At 43.7% G+C, this 16,639-nt stretch overlaps 1 protein-coding gene across 3 annotated transcripts in view; it reads left to right on the forward strand.

The window, feature by feature from the left end:
- SOX5 (SRY-box transcription factor 5) overlaps positions 1-16,639 on the forward strand; it is a 771,121-nt gene that overhangs the window by 187,914 nt on the left and 566,568 nt on the right. For all 3 annotated transcript variants that reach the window (XM_028746002.2, XM_077935293.1, XM_028746004.2), the window contains exon 3: positions 5,108-5,187. The gene's annotated coding sequence lies outside the window, so the exon portion shown is untranslated. The remainder of the gene's footprint in view (positions 1-5,107; positions 5,188-16,639) is intronic.

Consider the following 16,639-nt stretch of genomic DNA (forward strand, 5'->3'; position numbering starts at 1 on the left):
CTTGTGCCTTAAAAACTAAGAATGGGGGGAAAGAAATTTAGTTTGCATTTAAAAGCCAAGCTGCCTAACTTTCCAAAACAGTAAGAGAAACAAAATATTGCCGTCCTGCAAAATTCGTACTTCCTCAAATTTTGCAACGCAGTTCTCCAGCCAAGTAATGTGTACAAAAAGGCATATACTCTGGTAAAGTCTGCACAAAATGCATACATCAGTGAAAACAACATACAGTAATGCATTATTTTAGGGGGAAAGGCTTTGCAAAAATGCATGCATTAGACCAAATTGCACAAAAACAGGAGGCATATATCAGGGGGAATTTGTACTGAATTTGTGAATTTTTATGAGGACTTCAGAAATACTGCAGATGGATGTAGAAATCAGTTTAAGATTGGGAAAGATTGAGAAACTTAGAGAAATTGAAATTGACAGCTTCACCCATCCCTAGTGAAAAATGAATGTGAGATGTGAAGCTTCAGGGAACCAGGCAAAGGGCCTTCTCAGTAGTGGCCCCCAAACCAAGCCTGTATGGAACCCCAGCCATCAATTTCAACCCATGGATCCCAAGCAAAGTGTTGGTAGCATCTCTTCATAGATGTCAAACATTTTCATATCCATCCTGTTCAGTTAAATAAATAAATAAATAAATAAATAAACCCAGCAAAATCAGTACCCTAAGAAGGTAATGAGGGGTGTTGTTTTTCAAGCAGGCCAATTAATTTAACCATAAATTTGGATATGAGGCTGCATGCACCTTGCCATTTAATTCAGACAGAGCTTGTCTGGGGGAAACCTGTTAGTAAGTAAAAAACCAAAACCAAAAAGACTGGTGTGATATCTCAACAACTTGCTTAAAACTTAAGCCACTCTCTGGAAGGAGCCTGATTTCACAAAACTCTTTGTTTTGAGACTGCATAAGTGCTTTTCAGAACAGCAGTCTGAAATCAGACGACGACATGGGTTATGGATCAGAGCTATCTACGTGTTAGATCTGACATGAATTATGGAATCAAGTGCCACGGTTCAGGAAGTTTCGCTCCAGACCACTGTGCATTATTTCATAGCAAGCAAAACACATTCAGAAAGAAAAGGTGGCGCTTCTTCGCAGATGGGACTGTGATTCAAGCCTGTCTCTAGAGGGCAGGCAAATATAAGATAGGCATATAAGGTAGCAAGTGAATTTCCTGAACAGAGCCAGATCTCTGTAATTGCATATCAGATGTAAGTGAGTTTGTCGACTCCCAGAGTCCTGAATTACTTCACAAGGCAGTGAGGAGAAGGACTATTCGCTGATCTGAGAGGGAGGAGGAAGCAATAGATTGTGTGTGGAGAATTTGTAACGGTATACCAGGGAGATTGCCCCTTAAAATGATAGAGTTGACTCCAGATTAAGTTAATTGAATTCATTCCCATTGAAACACATGGTACTTCAATTAAGTCAGGACTAACTTATCCTGTTGGTTTCAAGTGTGCAATTTAGGATGCAATGAGTCATCAGTAATCACTAAAAGCAATCCTCTTATTTATGTTTTTGCAAGTTCTTTGTTCTAAATTGGCTGCAGTTCATTTCTGGGCCCACACTAGTCCTTAAACCCCTAAACTACAGTGGTACCTCAGGTTAAGAACTTAATTCGTTCTGGAGGTCCGTTCTTAACCTGAAACTGTTCTTAACCTGAGGTACCACTTTAGCTAATGGGGCCTCCCACTGCCACCATGCCGCCACCACACAATTTCTGTTCTCATCCTGAAGCAAAGTTCTTAACCCGAGGTACTATTTCCGGGTTGGCGGAGTCTGTAACCTGAAGCGTCTGTAACCTGAGGTACCACTGTACTTCATCCCCAAGTATCTGAGAGACTGCATCCCTATAGGCCCTCCCCCCCAGGTGTTAAGATCAGCAGAAGGGGCACTCTGGGTGGTTCCGCCAACCTCAGAAATTTGGAGGTGGCCCAGGAAAGGGCATTCTCTGAGGCAACTCATCAGTTGTGTAGTTCTTTTCCTACAGAGGTACATTTGGCACCTTTACCAACTGTTGTTGTTTAGTCATGTTTGACTCTTCGTGACTCCATGGATCAGAGCATGCCAGGCACTCCTGTCTTCTACTGCCTCCCACAGTTTGGTCAAACTCATGCTGGTAGCTTTGAGAACGCTGTCCAACCATCTCCTCCTCTGTCGTCCCCTTCTCCTTGTGCCCTCCATCTTTTCCAACATCAGGGTCTTTTCCAGGGAGTCTTCTCTTCTCATGAGGTGGCCAAAGTATTGGAGCCTCAGCTTCACAATCTGTCCTTCCAGTGAGCACTCAGGGCTGATTTCCTTCAGAATGGATAGGTTTGATCTTCTTGCAGTCCATGGGACTCTCAAGAGTCTCCTCCAGCACCATAATTCAAAAGCATCAATTCTTCGGCGATCAGCCTTCTTTATGGTCCAGCTCTCACTTCCATACATCACTACTGGGAAAACCATAGCTTTAACTATACGGACCTAGCTTTCAGCAAATGCTGAAGATGTGCCCTTAGCTCCAGCCTTTGACACTGTGCATTTTTAGAACTCACCCTATTCCCACAACTCTGGTTTGCTTAACTGCTTTTAATTCTGGATGTTAAACACTGGCAACAGAAAGGCCCTGGGGGTGAGTGGTTCCTGCGCTGGAGAAATGGATCAGTTGTCTGTTCTGAATGGGGTTGCACTCAATGAGTTCATGGCCTGAGGCTGCTTTTGGACTCATCTTTGTCACTCAGTGGTCACAAGGACAAGGAGTCCCTTTTACCAGCTTCAGGAGATCAGGCAGTTACAGGTATTCCTGGACCATGATAGCTTGGCCACTGTGGTCTTAGTACCCCCAAGACTGGATTACTGCAATATGTGTTCATCAACACCAAAGACTGATACAACAGGTCCATTCCTATAGATGTAGTATCAAACAAGACCACAAGCATCTTAAATCGCTGGAGAAGATGGAGTTCAGCAGCGTGGACCTCTTTTCACTGAGAACAAGTCCAGAGTTGCACACGTTAACCTAAATGTGTGGAGGAACCCACAATCCAGTCACCTTCCACTCATTCAACATAACACATGGAAACTACTACCGTGCTTTCATTTTTTTTAAAAGAAAACTAATTTTATTTTAGAAAGCAAAGGGGAAATATATCCAATGACAGTAACGGCGACAATGCATTAGGAAAAAGCAACATTTCAGGAAAGGAAAGAGTCTCTATCTCTTCTTTGTTTACGAAAGCGTGACACTGTTGAAAAGAAGCTGCTAGTTTCACACTGTCATCCGCAAAACTCATGATGTGCCTACAAGCAAAGTGCAAAGAATGTCTCATTTGTTCACCCAAGGGGGAAAAAAAAGTAGTGCATGGTCTGTGGTGTATAAATGGCTTTGGGTTTAACTCTTTGGTAGTTTTGTTCCCATCCTTGCAATCTCTAGAGGCGAGAACGAAAAAACCCACCAGCGTGGATAATACAGTCAGATGGGATGCAGGTCCTCTCTGCTTATTTTTTGTTTCGCCTTCCCATAAAGAGTTTGAGGCAGTTTAGCATTATGTTGTACTATCAACCGCTGATTTGTGTGCCTGCTGAAAGATCTCTCACCTTTCAGGCTTGCTTTGCTCAGCCCCACTTTAATCAGCTGGCAGAGCCATTTTATGCCAATGTTGCCAGTTTCTCGATGGGAATCCATGAGTCAGGGTGCTTTCAGGGTGCCCCATCAAACCCTCTCTGTGCTCAGCCAGCTGCCATCTGGCGGCCTTTTCTTAACAGCCAGCCCAGGGGGTGCATCTGCATGTCTGCTTCCTCTTCCTTTGCCTCAGGGTTGCCCCTTGTAGAACTCAGCAGGCAGGAAGATGGGGAGAAAACTAGACGGAGCTGAGACTGCCTGTCGTTGGCTCCTCTGCCCTATCAGCCACACGGTAGAGAAACATGTTGCCTCCCTCTCTTCCCAGCTGGATTCCAGCATCAGGAATGAAACTTGTCAGCAAGGCAATGGAAGAATTTGTTGGACCTTACATTTCTTGGCAGAGTTTTGAGTTCCAACAGATACTGGGTAATTGATGTCTCCCATGGTTCCTATAGCTCCCTTTTTTGAACGTTTGGAAAGCTGCTGTAGGAAGGCAGAGGGCCTTCTCAGTAGTGGCACCCGTCCTGTGGAATGCCCTCCCATCAGATGTCAAGGAAATAAGCAACTATCTGACTTTTAGAAGACACCTGAAGGCAGCCCTGTTTAGGGAAGTTTTTAATGTTTAATGCTGTATTGTGTTTTAAATATTTTGTTGGAAGCCACCCAGAGTGGCTGGGGAAACCCAGCAAGATGGGCAGGGTATAAATAAGTTGTTGTTGTTGTCGTTGTTGTTGTTGTCGTCGTCATCCAATTCTTCAGTCTAGCTTGGAGGTCTATAGCAGACATCCACAGTAAGGTCTCTGTCGTTTCCCTCTCCTAAATTTTTTACCCATATTCTCTCAATCTGCCTTCCATGCTCCAGGTCATGGATGTCTTCACAAGCGTACACATCCTTTGCATATAATACTCCTATTGTGAAATTGCTTTGAGGTGCTTTTACAGGAAGTGATTCATAAATGGAAACAACAATAATAACACTGGAGAGGTACAAGAGCCCTGTCCTCTCTTGCATCTGGCCACTCTTGCTGAAGCTGATGTGCATGAGCGGAGAGGGATGGAGAACCGTGCATCAAATATTCTGCCTCCCTCTCCGCTTTGTGCCTCCCTAGATCAACAGTCCTTAATAAGTCTTTAGTGTGTGCCTTTGTAAGGCGTTTGGAGTTCATTCATTTTGTTTTCATAGAACAATTGACCATTTAACTCATGTGTAGGCAAACTAAGGCCCGGGGGCGGGATCTGGCCCAATCGCCTTCTCAATCCGGCCCGCAGACGGTTCGGGAATCAGCGTGTTTTTACATGAGTAGAATGTGTCCTTTTATTTAAAATGCATCTCTGGGTTATATGTGGGGCATAGAAATTCGTTCACCTCCCCCCCAATATAGTCCAGTCCCCCACAAGGTCTGAGGGACAGTGGACCAGCCCCCTGCTGAAAAAGTTTGCTGACCCCTGATTTAACTGGTAACATGGTGTCTCCCCCCCCCTTTCTTCTTCAGTTTCAGAAGCAAATGAGGATATAAAAGACAGGAGTGGTGGAGTGGTTAAGAGACAGTGGTCAAGCTGGGAAGCTCAACAGGTAAGTCTAGGATTTTCTGCTTTCAGAAATGTACTTTAGATTAAAACTAGGCTTGGGCCTAGTGGGAAAACCCCAAATATTGGAGCACCAATCTCTTCAAGAAGAAAAACCCAGCCATTTTAAATTCCTTGTGCCTTACTGAAAACTGCCATTGCTTAACAGTGAAAATGAGAAGGTGGGGGTACATGGTCAATGGAACAAGAATGAACCAGGCAAGTGGAAATTATAGATGTGAGATTAGGTTCCATTCTGCATGTTTTGAATGTAAGCTGTTACACAAGGAAGTTACAAAGGTTTGGGGCTTGATCTTGTGCAATCCTTTGTTGAGCTCTTGTTGTCCGTGTTTGGTTGTGTGGCTCATTGGAATGTTTTTCTTTCCTTCCGTGGTACAGATTTCCTTTGAACTTCTTATAAGCACACACACAAAAGGATGTTTATTAAAGGCTGAAAATGTATGCTTTGACTTCATTGACTTTCAGTTCAAGACTTTAGCATGCTTTTGGATCAGCTGCTCCCTTCATGCGTTGGCTGGATGTAAAAACAGCTATAGGAGGAACTCAGTTGGCTATAATTTGGAAGGGAAATGACCTCTATTGCACCTGTTCTACCTCATTCAGATTTTCACGTATCAGTCTCGTTTTTAGTTGTCATGAGTATGTATACTACTTTTGCTTAGCTCATGCTTCCTGAAATATGAAACATAATCTACCAAGTCTGGTCTTCAGATGCAGGAAGAGATGCCTGATTTGTCTCCTGGAGCTGAGGTTCCCAGGAAATATAGAGAAACAGGGTCCTCTCAGGCTGGCTGATGGCACAGGTTCCCTGGCTTGGTCTTCCTCACTTCTGCCTTCTGTCCAGGGCACATGGGTCCTTCTTAAACAGCTGCAGGGGAGATGGGGTAGAAGGTCCCCAAGCATTATCTCAGACCATGGATGGTTCCATCAGGAGTTGACAGTGTGCAGTTTTTAGGGGACTCTGGTCCATGAAAGCTTGTGGCGCATTAAATTTGATGGTTTCTTGAGACTGAGGTGCCACAAGACCCTTTGTTCTCCTTGTTTTTACAGCGGAGGGAAGGGGGTGAGCTGTTTTGTGTGGCTGGTGGCATACAAGGAGGCAGGCAATCCAGTCTAGCAGGCACCCTTTTCAAAATGCGTTGGACAATGGTGTGAATGCCCATGAAAGCCATTTCCCAATGATAATTGAAATCTTAGCCATTTCAGAATGATTTGCCCATCAATTCTGTTTGTTTCACTGTCTGTGCCTGTGCGTGCAAATTGTGGAGAACGCTCTCAAACGTATATAATTTTCATATAATCCTGTACATCTGCAATTTAGCTTCTAATTTGTTTCTTTGTAGTATTAAGCAGAGACAGTGGTTTATTTTTTAATGACATAAAAAAAGGTTTTCTCTCCAGGGGTTTTGACCCGTGTGGCAGAAAGAGCTTGTGTTTCTTTTTCATCATCAAGACAAAGACTGAATTCTTTCTTTTTGTTAAAAAAAAATGAAGTGATTAAAGAGAAGAATGTTTCCCCTGAGATAAGATACATTCTTTGTTTTTTCTTCTTCCTTGTTTTCTTTCTCTCATCTGTATGTCATTTCTCTTTGTCCTCCCACCCCACCCCCAGTGTGGATGCCTCCGTTTTAGGATGCTTACCACTGTGGTTATAAATATAGGAGTAACATATTGAGATCAGGATCAGGACACATAGAATTAGTCATATTATTCTGCTTGCCATATAAAGACACAGGAACTCAGAAAGAGAACAAAATCTAAGAAAGGAACACAGGAGGTTTGCAGAAACTTATATTGCAGACAGGATTCCCCACATTTGTGTTATGCCATCAGCATGGCTAGAGCTGGGATGGAGAAATTGTAGCCTTCCAGATGTTGTTGGCTACAACTCCCATCATTCCTGACCATTGACCATGCTGGTTCAGGCTTTGGGCCAACTGAAAATATTTTGCTGAATGAGGTGAAGGACAATATAGTATGTGTCCTCCCGGTTCTCATACAGAAGCCTTATGTTCGTATAAGAAGGGACTATCTAATGTAGTTCTTTGCTGGAGATGTGATATGGACAATGCTTCTTTGAAACATATGCTTCTGCTGTGTCCCACACTTGCTAAGTTTTGGGAGAAAGTGATGGACTATAAAACAAGACACTATGGGAAAACTTAAGATTTTCAGAGGTGAATATGCTCTTGAACTATATACCCATTATATGGAAACTGACAGCAGCACAGCGAAAATGGATTCTACACACCCTAATGGTGGCCAGGAGACTGATACTGATGAATGGGAAGAATAGAGATATGATTCTTCTTAATCAATGGCTTGACAAATTGACAATATTGGCAACACATATGAATGGGCAGCTTATGGACACAGACTTTCTTTAGATAAATACAATGACATTTGGAATGAGTTTATTAGGTTATTGACTTAATAAGAATAAGAATATACACATATGAGGTCCAGCGCTGAGGGCCTTCTGGTGGTTCCCTCACTGCGTGAAGCGAAGTTACAGGGAACCAGGCAGAGGGCCTTCTCGGTAGTAGCACCCGCCCTGTAGAACGCCCTCCCACCAGATGTCAAAGAGAAAAACAACTACCAGATATTTAGAAGACATCTGAAGGCAGCCCTGTTTAGGGAAGCTTTTAATATCTGAAGGACTATTGTATTTTAATATTTTGTTGGAAGCCGCCCAGAGTGGCTGGGGAAAAAGCCAGATGGGTGGAGTATAAATAATAAATAATCATATATTTATTATTTGTAATTATTATTATTATTATTATTAGTCCTCACTCACTTTTTCTCTTTCTCCCCCCCCTCTCTCTTTTTCTAATAAAATATTAATATACAGAAGCCAACTAGAGTGGCAGTTAGATCTTACTTCAGCCCTGGCAACAGCATTGTGTCCTCCACTACCACCAAGGGCTCCAGACTAGTTAGGCAATGTGGCACACACTGCTCTAACTGAGGGATACAGCTGGGACTTGGGAGCAGCAGCATTTGCCACCTGATGCAGTTGCCTCGCTGTCTAATGGTAGGGCTGGCCTCCTGTAGCTGATGGGAGTTGCGAGTCCAGCAAGATCTGAAGGGCCACAAGTTCTTTGTCCTAAGCTGGAGTCATCAAGGTCATGGAGCAGATACTGCACCTCCCAAGTGTGTTGCACCCTTAACCATCCATGGACCAAACTAAGGCATTTTCGGAGGAGATACTTTAGTTATGAGGGCACCACCTGCCTTCCATAGTTGATATCAAGGGGGCAGATGGTACAGCTGTTGCACATGTTGAGATGTGGATGCACAGACACACATGGGGCCTTGACAATATAATATAAAAACCCTCCAACTATCCACCCATCTGTTGTTAACATCCCTCCAGCATTGGCATCCACCAACATTTCCTTGCTAGCAACATAAGATACAGTTTCAGTGGCTCGTGGGGACACAGACTAGTTCTTGTGTTCAGACGGAGTCTCAGAAGAGATTGCCCTATTGCTCATCTTTCTCTCGCCCGTCTCATGGGATCATGGCAACAGGCAAGGAGACGTTTGCTTGCATTTTTGTTTTTGTTCTGCATCATGCTTACTTGCTGTAGCATTCCGAATCTCTTGGACAACGTATTCGCATCAGTGAGTTATCTTTCATTTTATTCTTTCACCGGCTTCAGCTCTAGAAATTTTTGTAGTGGAGCCATATCAATGCTTGTTGCATCAAAAGTAGAGGATTACCACTGCTGAACACTCTGTGTCAAGATGCTGTTGTGAGGATCAGAAGCAGCTGGTGCCTAGCGGATGATAGTTTTATCCACTTTAAGCCCTACCAAGGGTTTACCATATGGCTAGGCCTATGCTATAGCATACTTTGCATAATAGTTAATCCAACCTTTCCTTCTGCCCCCTGCCCTTTTTTTGCAGCAAGAAATACATTGCTCCTTTATCTCTGAAGTAGGCCAGCCTAAATTTCTCCTCCTTCCTTAACTCTTAAACCTCACATTCTGCTCCTCATAGGAAGGGCTCCAGGGGTCATCTAGTTCAACCCCCTGCAACCCAGGAATCTCAGCTATAGCATCCATGACAGATGACCATCCAAACTCCGATTAAAAACCTCCAAGGAAGGAGAGTCTACAACCTCCCAAGGGAGACTGTTCCACTGCCGAACAGTTCTTACTGTCAGAAAGTTTTTCAGTGTTGACATTATTATTGAGTTAGATGGACAATGATCTGACAGTATATGGCAGTTTCTTGTGCTGGAGTGAAATGAAGTAAATTTAGAAGTGGTTTGGAAGAATATCATATATATATATATATATATATATATATATATATATATATATATATATATATTGGAATAACTTTTCCCTTAACTTGAATATTATAGTCTCATTGGTCATAATCTCACTTTCCATTCAAATAACTGGAGAGCCTATATATATATATATATAATATGTTACGCTGTTATTTCCTTTGAAGTTAAGGTCAGGCTGTTCCTGTCCCTTTTCCCCTGCCTCTGGCAAATCTTTGCCTGCTTAGAGGATGATCCTTCATATTTTTAATAACTTCTGATATATATATAAATAATGGCAACTCAAGAGATCAGCTTACTCTTGGGCCATGGGGAAAAAAATCCTCCTCTATTTCTTATTCCACTTCTCTCAAATGTGGTTATCCACATTGTTAAAAGGACCAGTTCCCCCCGCCCGCCCCCCATCTGAAATCCAAAGAATGAAGTGTGAATCTTACAGTTTTGCTTTGTACGTCATAAGGGGGGGGGGAGAGATTGGAACAGAAATGTAATTTTTAAAAATAAATAAATAAATGCCAAGACTCCTTGGATTCTAGTGCTATGAGTGAAGGGGAGAGAATAACTTTTTTCTATCCACTTTCTCCCCTCCGTCTATCATGATTCCACTTCCCTTACTCACCATTCGTTCTCTAAAATCAATCCTTGACAAGGCCAGGTGGGGCCGGGGGAAACACCTTTCAAATTTTGCTTTGCGGTTCTCCAGCCAAGTATTGTGTAGAAAATTGTATATACTGGGTTTGTTGGCAGCCGTCTGTCTCGGAGACAATGGAGGAGTGTACCTTTGGGAGTGAAGTCAAACTGTTGGAACGCCGATCCGTTTCTCTGTCCCTCTGCCGGCATTCCGACTCGGCTTCTGGAGTCCATCCTTCAGTTTGACTGCGTTTGTCTGGGCCCATAACCAAAAATGTTGTATTTGCAGAGTCCTGTACACAGCGGAAGGATGAGCAGTACGTGCCACATACTTAACTTTACTTTATTTACACTTCAATGCTGAGAGATCACAAACATGCCTCTTGCCTCTGCAAGAGCAGAGAAGCAACCTCCTCCTCCTCGGAACACCGAGAGAACAGTGAAAAACAGGATACCAGTGTACGTCACATCCAGTCTCCCATTCCCGTGGGAAAGCCAACAGTACTCTGACTGTGGAATGCAAAACATTGTCCCGTGACAAGCACTTCGCTGCACAGTGAAGAAAGCAGAAACCAACAGGTTACAGCGCCTGCTGTGGCTGTAGAGGCTGTTATGGGAGAGACCTGTTTTCTTGCAGCTGGTGCAGACGAAGGCGTCTGGTTGTGCTGCTGCAGATGCACCATGGCGTTACTTCTCTCTGCGCTCCTCCCAGCCGTCATTCCTCCTCTGGTCTCTGCTATGGCTGCACAACTTCACTGTCTGTCTCCAGGCACTGCGGTCATCTGAAAGGGATTCCTTTTATTTTATTTTCTTTTGGATTTTCCACAATAATAACAACAACCACAAAGCAGAATGATACACAAAAACAGGAAAAAAAGAAAAATACATCAATGAACGAAAAAAAGGGGGGGGGAAAGGAACAATAAACAGATAAACAATAACAACAAACTTAATTCTTTACAAATCCAACCTTTGAAACATCTTGGTTGACTTCCTCTAGTTTCTTTGTAGTTGAAGGTAACAGCTTTCCAATATCATTATTAAACTAAAACAATTTCCAATTATAGTCCATCTTATTCACATTTCTTAATATTCTAAATCCCATTTATTTCATTATAATTTAGTTTAATCCTAGGCCTATTTGTTTCTTTCAAGTCATTTCTAATTTTTTATATTACAATATTTGTTCAAATAGTCCTTAAATTTCCTCCAGTCCTCTTGAAACTCCTCTTCTTTCTGGTCGCGGATTCTTCCAGTCAGGTCAGCTAGCTCCGAAAAGTCCATCATCTTCATCTGCCAATCTTCCATCAAGGGATTCCTTGATGTTACTGGCCTTCATGTCACTTTTGCAGACACCTTTTTAACGCAGAGTTGGTCTGCCAATGGGCCTGGTGCCTGAAGCCAGCTCCCCATAGAGCATGTCCTTGGGGAACCTGCCACCTTCTATTCTGTCAACACGACCAAGCCAGCATAGACATCGCTGAGACAGGAGTGTGAACACCCTGGGAACGTGCGCATGGGAGAGCACGACTTTGTTGAGACTCTGTCCTGCCACGTGATGCCCAAAATCTTCCCAATGCAATGCCTTATTTTAGGGGAAATTGCTTTAGGGAAAGAAATTTGCACAAGAACACTGGCGAGCTTTCACAAAGACTTGCTTCTTTTTCATTGCAAACTGATGTGGAAAACTGAATTCAGGATTGGGAAAAGGAGAAGTTGAGAGAAATTGAAATTGCCAGATTCCTCTTTCCCTACACGGGGTCGCCCTCAGCACCAGAGAGTCTGCCCATGGTAAGAGCTGGACCATGGGTAGGCAAACTAAGGCCCAGGGACCGGATCCGGCCCAATCACCTTCTCAGTCCAGCCCACGGACGGTCCGGGAATCAGCGCGTTTTTACATGAGTAGAATGTGTCCTTTTATATAAAATGCATCTCTGGGTTATTTGTGGGGCCTGCTTGGTGTTTTTACATGAGTAGAATGTGTGCCTTTATTAAAAATGCATCTCTGGGTTATTTGTGGGGCATAGGAATTTGTTCATTTTTCTTTAAAAGATAGTCCGGCCCCCCACAAGGTCTGAGGGACAGTGGACCGGCCCCCTGCTGAAAAAGTTTGCTGACCCCTGAGCTGGACCATGTAGTCTCCCTCCATTCTATGTTCTCCTTCTTGCTCTGTGGTTCCATTTATTTTTGGACCGCAGGGAAGCCAGAGAGAGAGAGAGAGAGAGAGAGAGAGAGAGAGAGAGAGAGAGAGAGATTGTCTTCATACTAACAAGAAAGAGCTGGCAGCATAATTCCTGAGGCTTTGCACAAACTGAAGAGATTTCAGTATTCTTTCTTTTCCTTTCTTTCTTTTTCCTTTTTGTAAGGAACACATCTATTGTGAACACAATTATAAGCTTTCCTGCTTAAATCTGACCCATCAGAAAGACGTGCTGCCACCAGTATCATTAGCAAGTAAAGTGTTGATAACACTAGTCAAAGGCACAGCAGACTCCTGGCTCTTTCAGCGTCTGGACTAGCTCCCAATATTAGGAACAGGGCTCCGGCTGCCGTCACTTCTCCTGTGCTAACATACGCCCTGCCATTAGCAGTCTGAAGGCAATTTTAATAAAATACATAGGCCTGCCGAGTTGGCCTCGGAAGATAAATAAGCAATGCGGAAAAGAAGCTTTTGTTTAAAAGTAATTATTTAAACTATGTATTACAGGTAATTTCCCTCCACCAGTAAAGCAAAATGCTATCAGAATTTCAATAATGTTTTTGTGTGCGCGCGTGTTGCTTATCTAGATAACACGATATTGTCATTTCAGGGAGCTTAAAATGGCTGTTTTATTTCCATTTCTGTCAAATGGGAGGCTAAATAGGGCCTGAACACACATTTAAACATCATTTGTTTGTTAAATTCTGGGGAGGACGGTTCTGTTTTCCTGATCCTTTTTATGGTAATGCAATGATGGTTGTTTCATAAGCCGTTGAGTTGATTTATGAGGCCAGGGGAGAAGTTTTGGCCAAAAGAGCAGCCCCCCCTTCACATCGTGAAGGCATAACACCTTCAGGTTTAATAAAAATATCATTAAAGAATTTTATCTTGTAGTAAAGTCCAGTCACGGGGGTACTTTAAAGAGTCGGTTTATATACTGGGAAGCCACAGAAACAATCATTTCTCTTGATTGCGTTCCTCTCCTCTAAAGAAACAAATATTTCTTCCCAAAGTCAGGTGAAGACGTGGCTTTATTTTCCCCATTCTATCCACATGCCCTGCAGGGGCTGACAAACTTTTGCAGCTGAAGGCCCCATTTCCTTCCAGGCTACTTTTTTGGAGAGGGCACATGCCTGGGCTTTGAACTTCTGGGGAGGCCTTTCTCTCAGTCCTGCCACCTTCTCAAGGACTTTTGGTGAAGACATGGGAGAGGGCCTTCTTGGTGGCTGCTCCGAAATTGTGGAACTCCCTCTTATGGGGGGGAATGTTGGGCTAGGAACTGGGAGACCAGGGTTCAAATTCTTGGGCCAGTCACTGCCTCTCAGCCTAAACTACCTCACAGGGTTGTTGTGAGGACACAATGGGCAGAGGAGCGTCATGTACATCTGTCAAGCTTCGTGGAATCGGCTTCCTCCCCCCCCCCCCGTGGCAGTAGAAAAGGAGATCAAATCAAAGGAACATCTTACCAGTTAGAATATTTAATAATCACAGCGAGAGAACAAAGAACCCGTCTCCTAGAAATGGCGGTGCTCCCAATTAAGGTTTACACCCCCTCCATCCCTATTAATCTACGTCACTCCTATGTTTTGTAATCTGAGCTTGTACCCTCTGCGCTTTCTGTTCCGAGACTTTCTGAGCTCTTCGTGACTTTGGGGAGGCTTTCCAGAGACTGTGCATCTGTTAACCCTCTCTCTTCCAGTGTTTCTTCTCCTAGCTCTTCCCCACTCAGTATTTCCAAGCTTCTGCCTTCTGAACTATGCCCCTCTGCAAACCACAGTTCTGAATCTATACTGTCTTTCTGCTCCTGGGAAGATTCAGGATCAGGGGGAGGGGGTAGCTCTTACCATTCCTCCTCAGTCCAGCCCTCCTCAGCATGGTCCCTGACAACATCACTTTGAGCTCCTTGGAGGGAAAGGTGGCATATCAAGGTAAAAAATAACTAAATAAAGCCAGTGGCAGAGACTACCCCTTTGTCAGCCTATTCCATTGACACATCCACTGGTGGAAAGCAGATTGATTTTTTTAAATCTAAAATTGGCATGTGGCTGAGCCCACAGAACTCTAGTAGCTGCCATATATTGGATGGGACCATGTCTCCATGGTACAGCATCTACTGTGCATGCAGAAAGTCCACAGGTTCAAACCCCAGCACCTCTAGGTAGGGCTGGGAGAGGGATTTGGTCTGCCCGTTAAAGCCCTTAACATTCTCTCCATTCCCAGTTTTAAATGGCTACACATTTCTCATAAGTGGCTGTGGAGTGTTCCAAGAAACCAAGCATCTGATGTAGGTGTCTGTCCACCACCCCGAAAGTGTTCATATAAACCCTCCTGAATCAGTAAAAAAGGGCCAAGCGCTCATGACTTCCCACCCCAGTGGCATCCCTGAGAGCCACCCCACAATCCCCCCCCCATAAGCAAAATAGTTGCCATTCTGTTCCTATGGGACGTGGTTGGGAACAGCCACAAGTTCACCATCAGCTGGGGATGCCTTGTACCACATCTGACCATTGGTCCAGCCCATCAGTTTGTTGACACCAGCAGCAGTGAGCTTATGGTCCTCCAAATTTTGCTAGACTACAACCCCTATCGCCCTTGGCCATGCTGGATTGGGCTGGGGGGAACTGGAGTCCAGCAACACCTGGAGGTCCCAGGTTCCCAAACAATGGCCCACAGTGGCAGCAGCTTCAAGACTCTTTTCCATTTCTGCCTGCAGATGCTAGGAATTGAGCTAGGAATGTTTTACATACCAAGCCACTGAGCTATGATTGCTCCCCTCCCATGACTTTTTTTGATATTAATCACAGATGGGAACATAGGAAGTTGCAGGGGTACCAACTTGAATAAAATATGGGGGAGAGGTAAGCCATGGCCAACAAAATTGAACACATGATATAGCATGCACACACCATTTGAATGGCCATATCCATCAACTGGGGAGGAGGCCCTGTTAAAATTTTTACTGGGGGCTGAAGAGACCTCAACCCCTAGGAGTTGGCTCCTATGGGAAGCTGCATTACACCAAATCAAACCTTTGGTCCATCTAGTTCAGGCATAGGCAAACTCAGCCCTCCAGATATTTTGAGACTACAATTCCCATCATCCCTGACCACTGGTCCTGTTAGCTAGGGATGATGGGAGTTGTAGTCCCAAAACATCTGGAGGGTCGAGTTTGCCTATGCCTGATCTAGTTCAGTCTTGTCTCCAGTGAATAGCAGCAGCTCTTCAAGTCCCAGGTTTCAGACAGGAAGTTCCCCAGACTTATCTGGAGATGGCGGGGAATTGAACTCAGAACTTGCAGACCAAGCATGTGTTCTACAAACTGAGGGCGTCTTGCTAGTAAATAATGATGCACTCACCGGTTCAATTGTTGTTTGTGTACTGATGGAAGAGGACTTTGCCTGGAGCCCTCGACATGCAACTTATTTTACATAATTTTTATTGTTCTTGTAACAAGGCCAATGAATACAAATTTGACATCCTTCCCCCCCTTTTTTTTACGACAATGATGCTGAACACTCAATTACATATCGCATATATACCCTGCTTAGAACCTCTTTGCGACTAATAGCCTAGCTAGCCCTGTGGGAGATATTGCCAATACACATTGTATTAAATTTAATATAATCCTGCAGCATACATTACAGTTTACACTGTTACTTAAATTTAATTTGTATTAGGATGATTCATGGTTTGCAATGACCGCGGCAGAAGAATACCAATGGCGAGTTTAGTACAGTTTAGCACCGAGCGATACTTCGGGAATAGATAAATAAAAAGCATAGCTTTCCTGACAAACGCCTTTGAGGTAATCACGGGCAAGTAGGAATGTGACCTGTAACAGACAATGTGAAAAGGCTTGTGTTTTAACATCCTTTTCTAAGGTCACAGTTTTCTGTGTCTACTCCAGTCCATATTAGCTACAAGCACATGTTTTGATGGTGGAGAAAGCTCCTGGCATTTTGGATTGTTATTATTATTTTTTGGGTGTGTGTGTGTGTGTGTGGAGGAACCGTTCTTATTTGCAACTCTGAATATGTTTAGCCGCATGGGGCCGTCGCTCAGCAATTGTGTCTGTAAGTGGCCAATTTCTACCCGACCCCCAACCCTCCCCCCCCCCAGCCCCGATCAAGGGCAGATGAAAGGTCATGATTAAAACAGTGATTTGCCTTCAGTTTAACGTAACAGTTAGTCACTGTTTTATGCCAAGATGTCAAAACTCTATATTTTTGTGTGTGTGTGCATGAAAAGAAAAGGAAATTATAAGTTCTTGAAAAATGTTGGCAATTTTCCCAATGGCAGTGTTGAAATT

This window comes from Podarcis muralis, chromosome 10 (assembly GCF_964188315.1).
Source record: "Podarcis muralis chromosome 10, rPodMur119.hap1.1, whole genome shotgun sequence".
Taxonomy (NCBI): domain Eukaryota; kingdom Metazoa; phylum Chordata; class Lepidosauria; order Squamata; family Lacertidae; genus Podarcis; species Podarcis muralis.